The sequence below is a fragment of the Choloepus didactylus genome, chromosome 1, assembly GCF_015220235.1.
Source record: "Choloepus didactylus isolate mChoDid1 chromosome 1, mChoDid1.pri, whole genome shotgun sequence".
Taxonomy (NCBI): Eukaryota; Metazoa; Chordata; class Mammalia; order Pilosa; family Megalonychidae; genus Choloepus; species Choloepus didactylus.
In genome coordinates, this window is record NC_051307.1 from 131,329,705 (window position 1) to 131,340,934 (window position 11,230).

The 11,230-nt window shown below is 34.5% G+C and overlaps 1 pseudogene; it reads right to left on the bottom strand.

The window, feature by feature from the left end:
* Nucleotides 1-9,817: 9,817 nt before the first annotated feature.
* Nucleotides 9,818-11,027, bottom strand: LOC119527295 (annotated as a pseudogene).
* Between the last annotated feature and the right edge of the window lie 203 nt (nt 11,028-11,230).

Consider the following 11,230-nt stretch of genomic DNA (forward strand, 5'->3'; position numbering starts at 1 on the left):
TAGATTAAAATACACTTTAAGAAGAAAATCCATGAATCTATAGTAATACTCAGAAGAGAAGAAAAAGTGAGATTCTTCTGCACTGAAAATAGCAGCTAAAAAATGTAAAAGAAAAAGAATTAGAAGAATCACAATTTTGCAACCCACAACATAACTACTAACTCAGGGAGAGTACCAGTGGAAGCTAAAACCATTGCATGAAATGTTGTTGAAAAGAGGATATTCTCATTAATTTTTTTATCAATTCACTGATTACTTACTGGTTACAAAGGGGCAAATATACTTTTGCAATGGCAAGACTCAACCAGGTTATCAAACTTGCAATGATGTGATGCAATAAGATGTAGACAGTAGCAAAAAAAGTACACATAATCATGTATATAGTGTTCTTACTAAACATGTGTGACCTGAATCTAATCATAAGGAAATAACACACGTATCCTTAGTGTAGAATATACTTTAAAGCAATTTACCAAAGCAAGTAATGAACAAACAAATAATGTAGGGGGCAATACTGGATTAAACAGGCCAAAGGGTCATAACAATTCACACAGTGCAGGAGCTTTATCCCCAGTTAAACATTCTGGGGATATTTGGGGTTATTCTAAGCTAATATAATGTCATTATGTGCAGGTAAGGGAATGACTGTATCTCCATCTATCTATCTATCTATCTAAAGAGAACTCTAAAGCAAAAAATTAAATATTAGAGGATCTAGGTAAAAGATAAATATGTGTAGTCTACATGTAAACTTGAATATTCTAAATTAAAAGTTGGTAAATAAAAGGGACACTGAGAAATACATTAATTTCCATGAAGACTGATTGTCCTTTTCACATTTTATTAGATGATTTTATAAAGCAAAGTTTGTGAAAAGTTTTCCATCAAAGTGTACACATTTACATTTATCTTTTATATGCTATATTTATATTTGAAAATAAGTTATGTAAAAGAATATACAGGCAATAATTTCCAGCATACTTAACAGTCATCATAACACAATCTAGAGTTAATATGTGATAGGAGTATATTCTGATTATCTTATTAGTACCATATCTCTGTTGGAAGGCTAGTCATATCTGATAATTTAGAAAAACATAAGCTAATAGTTATGGGAACTGATCCAGTCTGATTTTTAAAACAACTTTTATATTATAGAAAAGTTTTATGTTTACACAAAAGTTGGAAAGGTAGTATGAAGAGTTCCCATGTACCACACAGCAAATTTTCCCTATTGTTAACATCCTCCATGGTACATTTGTTGCTATTAATGAACCAACATTGATACTTTATTCATATTTTCTTGGATTTTATTGAATGAACTTTTTTTTTCTGTTCCAGGATCCCCTCTAGGATACCACATTACATTTAGTTTTCATATCTCCTGAGGCTTCTCTTGGCTGGGACGGTCTCTCAGATGTTCCTTATTTTTGATGATCTTGACAGTTTTAGGAGTACTGGTCAGATATTTTGTACAATGTGGAAAATATGTACATTGTACATTTGTACAGTGCACAATTCGTCTAATGCTTTTCTCATGATTACACTGGGGTTACGCATTTTGAAGAGAAAGTCTACAGAGGGAAAGTACCATTTTCATCACATGATATTAAGGGTCCCTATTATCAATATGATTTATCACTGTTGATGTTGACTTTGATCACCTTGCTGAGGTAGCAATGGTCAGGTTTCTTCCCTAAATAGTTACTCTTTTTTCCATACTGTAATCTCTGGAAGGAAGTTACAATGTGCTGCCCATATTTAAGGAGACAATGAAGAGTTTTGAGGGAAGAGTTACATAGAAGACTTGGACTTTTACTGCATGAGCTATTTGTCTATTCTCTTCCATTTATTTATTTATTCATTCATTCATTTCTAGCATACATGGCACATGATTATATATTTTATACTTCGGATTATAATCCAACCCAATTTTATTGATATTCTTTTTCAAATTGTACCAGCATTTTCCATTGGGAACTTTGTCCTTTTGATATACCACCAACATTGGGTGAAGGCTTTTTTTTTCCCTTGGTAGTGGGGAGGCATATCTTACTTCCTGGCACTACAAGTTGTTCCAGGTTCATGTTATATATTCTCTGCCACAGTCCTAGAATTAGCCATTTCTCCAAAGAGCCCTTATTCCTTTTATTGGAAAGTGGTATTAAAAACCAAGATCTTGGCTCTATGCCTTCGCATTGTTAGTGAGGTTTCATTGCTTCTAAGCCCTCTCATCTGACAGAGCAAAGAAGCAATTGTATGTATACTAAGCCTTGTATATAACACATCTCTATGAATATTTTCAGATGTTTTAATCAGTATCCATATTAAGCAAACCATAAGTTTTTACTGATGTATCCAAATCTATCTAGTACAACCTGGTTCATTCTAGCCTTATCCCCAGCCTTCCTTCCTGACTCCCACCCCCAACACATACACCAATTCAGCATGGCAGAAGCTCCAGACTATATGGATGTGGCAAAGAAGGCAGTGATCACCCCCTCCTTCCTCCTCAACAAGTTCCACAGTATCTCTCTGGGAAGGGCAGGTCACCAGCATGTCTCATCTAAACAGGCTCCTTGTCATAGGAGCTCTATTCCAGGCAAGACTGGTGAGATGTCTGGATCTCTTCTCCACCCAGCTCACAGTCACAGGTAGAGGTTCTGCCTATTGTAACAATTCATGAACTTGAGTTTAATGAAAAACCATCAATCTACAGATATAAGAATTTCAACAAACTCCATGTAAGAAAAACACAAGGAAATCTGCACTCAGACACACCATAATAAAAACGTTAAAGCCAAACCCAGTAAAATCTTGAAAGCAACAAGAAAAAAAGAATTCATCATAGAAAAGGGAATCCCAATATGGTTAACATAACTTCCTATCAGAAATAATAGCAGAAAGCAGTGAGATGACATATTATAAGTGCTGAAAGAAAAATTTGCCAACTAAGACTCTTACATCAAGCAAAACAATCTTCCAAAAATAAAAGCAAAATAACTTTCCAGATAAACAAAAATGGAGAAAATTTCCTGGTACAAAACCTTTCCTACAAAAAATACTGAAGCACATTTTTCAGCCAAAAATAAATTCTTATAATAGAACAGAGGGAAATTTGACTCAAGAACAGGGGAAGGTAATGTGACCAGGGATGCAAAGATTGGAGTGATCCAGCCACAGCCAAAGAATACCAGTAGCCACCAGAAGCTAGAAGAAACAAATAATGGACTCTCCCCTGGGGCTTCCAAAGGAATCTTGATTATAGCTCTGTAAGACATATTTTGTACTCAGTCCTCCAGAACTATAAGAGAATGAATTTCTGTTGTGTTAAGCCATTAAGGAAACTAATACATTTTCCAAACTGATCTATAGATTCAATGTCATCCTTATCAAAATCCCAGCTACTTTTTTTTTTTTTTTTTACAGAAGTTGGCAATATGAGCCTAAAATTCTCTTGTAAATTCAAAGTAATTTTGAAAAAAGACAAAATTGAAAGACTCACACATCCTGGTTTGATAACTTACTACAAAACTTCAGTAATCAATACAGTGTGGACCTGGCATAAAGATAATCATATAGATCAGTGTAATAGAATGGAAAATCTAGAAAGAAACCCTCATATTATGGTCAATTGATTTTCAAGAAGGGTGCCAAGATGATTCAAGAGGGAAAGGATAATCTTTTCAACAAATGGTGTGGAGCAAATGGATAGCTACATGTAAAAGAATGAAGTTGGACCCATTTTTTACACCATAGACAAAAATGAACAGGCATAGATCATAGATCTAACTTAGATTTAAATCTTCACGACTGTGAGTTAGACAAAACCTTCTTTGATATGATACTGAAAACAAAAGTGATAATAAAAGCAGAGATATTTAAGAATTTATCAAAGAAAAAATGTTTTTTACTTCAAAAAATGGGAAAAATATTTGCAAATCATAAATCTCATATGATTTGTATCTAGAATATATAATGAACTTTTACAACTCAATGACAAAAAAAAAACAACCAATTCAATTTAAAAAATGGACAAAAGTTCTGGATAGACATTTTTCCAAACAAGATATGCAAATGGCCAATAAGCACACTACAAGATACTAATTCACACTTACGAGGACAGCTGTAATATAAAAGGCAGATAATAACACATGTTGGTGAGGATGTGGAGTCATTAAAACTTCAGATACAGCTGTTGAAAATGTAAATGAAAAATGTAATGAAACTGCTTTGAAAAATAGTTTGAAAGTTTCTCAAAAGATAAACATAATGTTACTTTAGTAAACTGCAATTTCAATCCCGTATACCCAAGAGAACTCAAATAAACATCCACAAAAAAACTTGCACATGAATATTTATAGCAACATTATTCATAATAGAAAAAATTGTGGAATCAACCTGACTGTTCATCAACTGCTGAATGGATATGAAATGTGGTATATCCACATTTGACCATGAAAAGGAAAGAAATATTGATACATGCTACAACATGGTTGAAACTTGGAACCATTTTACTGAGTGAAAATCAGTCACAAATACCACATACTGTATGATTCCATTCAATAATATGGAATTATTATAAAAGTATAATAATTGCCTGAGGCTGAGGTGATTGGGGCAAATTGAGAGTGACTGCTAATGGATATGGACTTTCTTTTGTGGTCCCAACATAATTTCAAAATTGATTATGGTGATCTTGTTGCACAAATCTATGAATATATTAAAAAGTATTCAATTTTATACTTTAAATATGTGAATTGTATGGTATGTGAAACTTATCTCAATAAAGTTGTTATTAAAAAGCCAAGTTTTTATTGCTCTAAAATTATTTTCTTAATAATACTTGCTATTTTTTCTTACTATAAACTAATACATTTACATATAATGTTTTAAAACTATATAATAAGCAGGTGTGTCCCAATTTAGCCATGTTCTTAATCTTCTTGTGCATATCTGTGGGTGCGAATCTGTCGTAAATAGAATCTCTTGAAGATCTTGGTTTTAACAAAGGTGTGGCCCAATTTGATGAGGTTGGGTCTTCATCAGTTTACCAGAGTCCTTTATAAACAGAAGGAATTCAGACATACTAAAAGAAAGCTACAGGGAGGAGTCAGAATCAAGAAGTCAGTGAGAACCCGGAAAGAAAAGAGAGAACATTGCCATGTGATGGAAGGAAACAAGGAACCCAAAAGATTGCCAGCATCTAGCACTGGATTGTGAGATATTAGGGAAAAGGCATCACTTTGTTGACACCTTGATTTTGGACTTCTCCTAACCACAAAACCAGTAGTTAGTAAACTCTCATTGTTTAAGCCAACTCATTGTGTGGAATTTGTCATAGCAGCCTTGAAAACTAAGGCACCAGACAAGACAGATATTCTTATGACAGTTTTACAAATGAAGAACAAAGCACAGAGATTTTAACCTTATCAAAGTCACATGACTCTTGTGATAGATTATGAATTTAGGACTATCTATGCTAATAATTTTTGGCTTAATAAAGTATGCAACTCTATTATAATTTGTTTTAAATTGTATTTTTAAATAAATACACAATCCTTTTTAATCAAACATTACTATGTTTATTCTTTCCTCTATTTGCTAAATTAATATATACTGAATTCCTCTTACTATCAGTGCATGGTGTAGGCATCAGTACATTAATTAGAAGAAAATATATTTTATTTTCCAATTCAGGACACTTCTGTTCTATCAAGAAAAGAAAACAGATTATCCAATTTGCAAGATCATTAATCCACTTAGTAAATACAACTTATATTCATCATAGTAAAATAAGGAATGCTAGTTTTTGGTATATTTCCATAAACTGTAATATCAGATATAAACCCAAAATAGCTTTCCATAAGAATTTCTTTAATTTATGACTGAATAATGAAACTAATTTTCTCTTCTATTTTTACCACAATGAAGTTAAGATTGACTGACATTTCTGAACAGTTCCAGCTCTGTAGACAATACCAAGTAGAGGGGAAAAAAGGGCTAGATTTACATGTCGGCTTTTCTAAACTTCTGTCAGTGTCGGTTCAACATCACAGAGGCTCATGTGTCAGATTAGAAATGAGAATTATTACACATGCCCAGGCAAGCACTTGTGGTGACCGGAGTCTCCAATTTACCTGGCTTCCTGAGTTTTAACACTATTTCGAGGACTTTTCTGGAGATAAAATCCTTAGGAATTGAATAGAAGTCAAAAGATCTATCCCTGGCTTAGGAAGCACATGACATTGTGACAATGTATATTGTTACCTAAGTACATATAAAGATATAGATGGAAGGATAAATGGCACACTGTCAATGGTAGCTTCTCATAGCATGATGAATGGTGGTGGTGGGTAGGTGCATTCAGTGTTTTGTACAATTCTATATTGTTTGATTTTTCAAAAATAATTTTCTACATTTATAATTGAAAACATATTTAAAGAATATAAGAAAAATAATTTGTTTGTTTACACTGAATTGAATGACTGAACCAGGATTTTCCTTCTTGTTAAATAAATACTTCCTTGAAAACAGATACTGTGTCTGTCAGTCTGAGTCAACTCTTTATCTCCAGCTCCTGTCACCAGATATGCCACAGTGTGCACTTGATAAATATTTTTGGAATAAACAAAAGACTTCAAGAGCAATACTCAAGAGAGTTTACTGGAAACCATCAATAGAACCACCACCAAAGACCACCATCGGGGGTATAAGAAAGTACATCTCTTCTGAAGAGTCATTTTGCTCAGTAGTCTCCAGCATGATTTCGATTACTAATATGAATAGCCCATGTCATTTAGGGAAGCGTAAAGCAATAATTCCACTTAACTTCATTGAAAGCAACTTCACTGGATGTATGTACCAGAAAGCATGATAGTAACATGAATCATTCATAGAAATATTGAATTACATGTTATCTTTCAGATTTTCAGTGGGGAATCCAACTCTCTATTAACAGATGGTTACTATTTACTATAATAAATTATTTCCTTCTACAATATGTCTTTCTCTTTTTCCTTCCTTCCTTCCTACCTCCCTCCCTCCTTCCCTTTTTGTTGTTGTTATGGTTCCCTAAAGAATCCAAGGTTTGTTATTCATTATGATGACTTTATACTAACTTTTCTGGCTGATGTTTTTCAGGTAGAAGTCATGATGAAGTGAAATTATTCATGTAATTTTTAAAAAAGGAAGTGTTTTCCAGATTGCAAGGAGATTTATATACAACAGAGTAAAACATGATTTAATTTGAAAGAAAAATTCTGTTTCCTAGGACAGCAGCAGTCAAGAAAAGTTCTGAACTTAGGGGGCCAGATGGTTGTCTAAAATAGAACATATTTTAGCTTCTTTGGTAGCAGCAGAGTAGACTTAAATCAACTGGATGAGAAGTTCACTTTAAGCAGGTCAACCAACAGTTGTTACATCAAAGCTGATTAAAATTCAGAAATTCAGTGAAATAAAAATAGTAATTCCACATTCCAGCTTTCTATTCAGATAAAGTGTACAACTGATTTCCCGTTCCCCTGTCTAAAGATTGGTTTATGTCACAGAAACTTACTCAAAATTTTACAAAAATGGAAAATGAAGGACAGGTAATTCTAACAAATATAACCTGAAAGAGATCATCAACAACTAGATTAAATATATTGAAACCCTTGATGGTAGTCAGAATACTTACATGTTATCAATAAGTCTTAATTTTAATATGCCTATTCGTGAAAGTATTTGAAATGTGCTTTAAAAACAATATTGGAGGAAATAATATTTAAAAATATTAAAGGAAATGAGCATTTAAGATCTTTCTGCAAATACACTAAAAAGTCTTGAACTATTTATCATTAAAAACTTTTGAATTTTGGCCATTGCCTTGATTTCCCTAATCACGAGTTTACCCATGAGACACTGATGTGACTCAGATGTTTGCTGAGAATCTTTTCTATTTTAATATTCCATGACTCCTTTATTTACTCTATAGGGAAAGAGTAAACCATTCATTTGTTCTTTCATCCATTGAACAAATATTTATTGAGCAGGTATTTATGCAAGAAACTCTGAGAGATGAGAATGAAAAGAGAATTAAACATAGGAAGTAACTTCTCTCATGACGTGTTTGATTGTGGATGTAAAAGCAGACAATAAACAAATAAATAAAAATGTAGATGGTAATGTGTTAAAAAGAAAATACAGAAGACTAGAAAGCTTGGAGTAAGTAATGCTTTTTTATAAAAGTGAAAAGTGTGTGGGAGAATTAAAGGGAGTTGAAGAAGTGGAGGCGATGATTTTTTTTTAACATTGTGGGAAGAAGTCATGATTTCATTTATTTTCTAAGAGACAGGTTATGACTGCATGATGCAAAAGCTTAAGAAAATCACCAACTGTGCAAAGGATATTGCAAGAGATTATGCAGGGAGAAATCTGTGCAAATTCATCTTCTTATTCAGTATCAGTTGGTAGGGGAAAAATATTATTTCTTCAAATAGTCTTGCTTATATTCAGGCAAAATGCATTTGAAGAATTGAACAAGTGGACCTCTGCTCCTTTATGATCAAATAACAATTCCGATGAAGGAAATTCAAAAGATGAAAACAATCAAAATACAAGCCAACTCTGCTATTAAGATTTTTCTTTTAACATGCCATTAGATACCTTGATTGTATATATTCCTGAAGTACTTTTCCAGCTGCATCTTCCCAAACATTCCAGAAGATTATTCCAGTTTTCCAATGCAATAAAAACTACTGGATATGATTCTGTCCACCTTCTCTTTTTTAAAGAAATTAATACTAATGACTTCAATAGTCATACATTCCTATCTAATAAAACACATTTGCAAATACCAGGAACCCAGTTTTGAAACATTCACATTACTTTAGAACTGAATGAGCATTTTGTGAGTTTTAAAGAAGGCAGGAGTATGAACTCATGATGGATGTGAAACACATTTCTGCTGCAGGAAGGGCAAGAGGGACGGGGGTGAATGCTGCATTTCTCCATTGGCCCCAAAAGTGCTCAGTTCACAAACTGATACATCAGAAACAAACATGCAATGGTTGTTTTAAAATTTTTCTGCAAAATAACAATGAAATAAACAGTAAGTAGACTCCTAGCAATTTTTTTCCCCCAAAACAATCAAAAAATGTAAACAGGAAAATAATTCTGCCTATACTTGTACAGCTTCTCAAATCATGTTAGAAGGGTCTCATCACATTCAATGATCAAGAATTTTAAAATAGCAGTAATTTTCACTTTAAGAAATATACCCCAAGTTTTCAACACAAAAGAATGGGCTTCCTTAAGCATTAATTTTATACTTATTTGAAGCAGCAACAATAACCACCTAATTTGGAATTTCTGTTTACAATTTGCTCCAAAATTTTCCCAATTTCACAAAGTCATTATCTAGTGTTGCCATAAAATATAGACTATAGATTCTAGGTAACAATGCTTCTTTTTCAAACCAATGTTAAGTCAAAGAAATACAAGCAAGGCATTACACTAAATTTTTGGATATAGTACACTAAAAAGAGTGAAACCTAGGAAAAGTTACTTACTGTCTTATAGAAGAAATAAAGACCTGCAAAAGCTGGTTTTTGGTTATATAATATTTAACACACTGTGTGGATCTGCATCTGCTAATAAGCAGACATACACTGTATTTATCCCTGCTCTATGTCCTAGATCCCTCTCTTCCTTAATCCCCCAAATCTACTACCTTATACCAAGTACTGTGGATATGAGCCAAAATCATCCCAGACAACCCAGAGAACAGAGTTAGTGTAATGCTCTTGTGTGAATGTGAGATAACAAAAAGTCCCTTTCAATTTTCATCAAATTTCTGCTGTAGAAAAAAATTGGCAGCCAAATTCTCATTCTTCTCACAAGCAAAATATGCTTGTATCACAAGTCTTTCAGGAAATCCTAATGCCTTTAACCTTTCTACAGCTTCTTTTCCCCGAGGCATCACTTGAATGTAGTTCATGTGGCCACTTCCAGCTTCTGCAATTCCTCCATTGCCATTTCCACCCCCTCCTCCTTGACCACCAGCTTCTTGAACTGCTCATTTAACACCTGAATAAGATGCTCCTAGTGTTGGCTAAATTGCTGAAGTAACAGGATTCTCTTGACCTATCTGTTGTAGCAATGCTGAAAGCAGGGAACAATTTGTCTGATCTGTTGGAACTGAGGCTGATTTCATAAAAATTCAAGCAGATGTCCTCCAAAACCTGTTGTAGTTGTTGTGGTTGTACTTGCTGCTGCTGCAGCCACTTGCTGAAGACTGAGGACCCCCAGTACTAGCTGCTTGAGGGAGGGGGGTTACCACAGCCTGACTTTATCTCCAAGGATTCCCATCCCATCAAAAGGCACTCCACTGCTCTGGCAGGGTTGTTGAAATTGGCTCTCGGGTCTGTAATTAGTTGCTCTGGTTCATAGCCCATTGACATGATTTCAGTTACCATATTTTCCTAAGACTGACTTGTCACAAGTGCATTTGTTGCATCTTCAAAAAGGTTTGACCCAGAAGAATCTCCTGATGTGCTATCAGTTGATGCTGGGCCAGTAGCCACTGGTGTCTCTGCTGGCTTTTCTGCAGGTTTCTCCTGTTTAGTCACACCAGTAGGTGTTGGTTCAGAAGATGCTGTCGTTGATACTGGAGTGATGGATGTAAGTGTGGAAGTGGGAGCCAAAACTGGGGCAGGGGTTGCGGTCTGAGCCACAGCTGCTGCTGTGTAGAAAGTGACCGCAGCAGTGGTGGCAGGATTTGATTACTGAGTTGTAGCTGGTGCCGGTGCTGTCACTGCTTTCGGCTTAGTCACCATAACCACCACAAAGCTTTTCTCATCAATTTTATATTCTTTGTGAGCATTATCATCATTAAGAATGCTGCCTGCATAGATTAGTTTTTGCCCTGCTACTGGAAAGGCATCTTTTCTCTTTCCAGATTCAATCTTCTCTTTCAGTGCTTTCACAGTCGATGTCTGTCGTTTCTTGAAGGTCTGCCGCTGGAGGGTCTTCAGGGTGACCTGCATGGTGCCACCACACTGCTCTGCTGCTGGGCCTGCTCCAGATGATTTTAAAATTGTCCTTTGGCAGGGGTGTTAAAGAGAAGGCTGTCATGGGATTGGTGAAAATTTTTATTTCTTTAAATTTTTTAGTTTTGTTTTGAATGTTTAAGAACCTTAATTGTTTAAATGTAGATGGAAGGTAGGTGTTTCAGAGAGAGAGTTTTGAA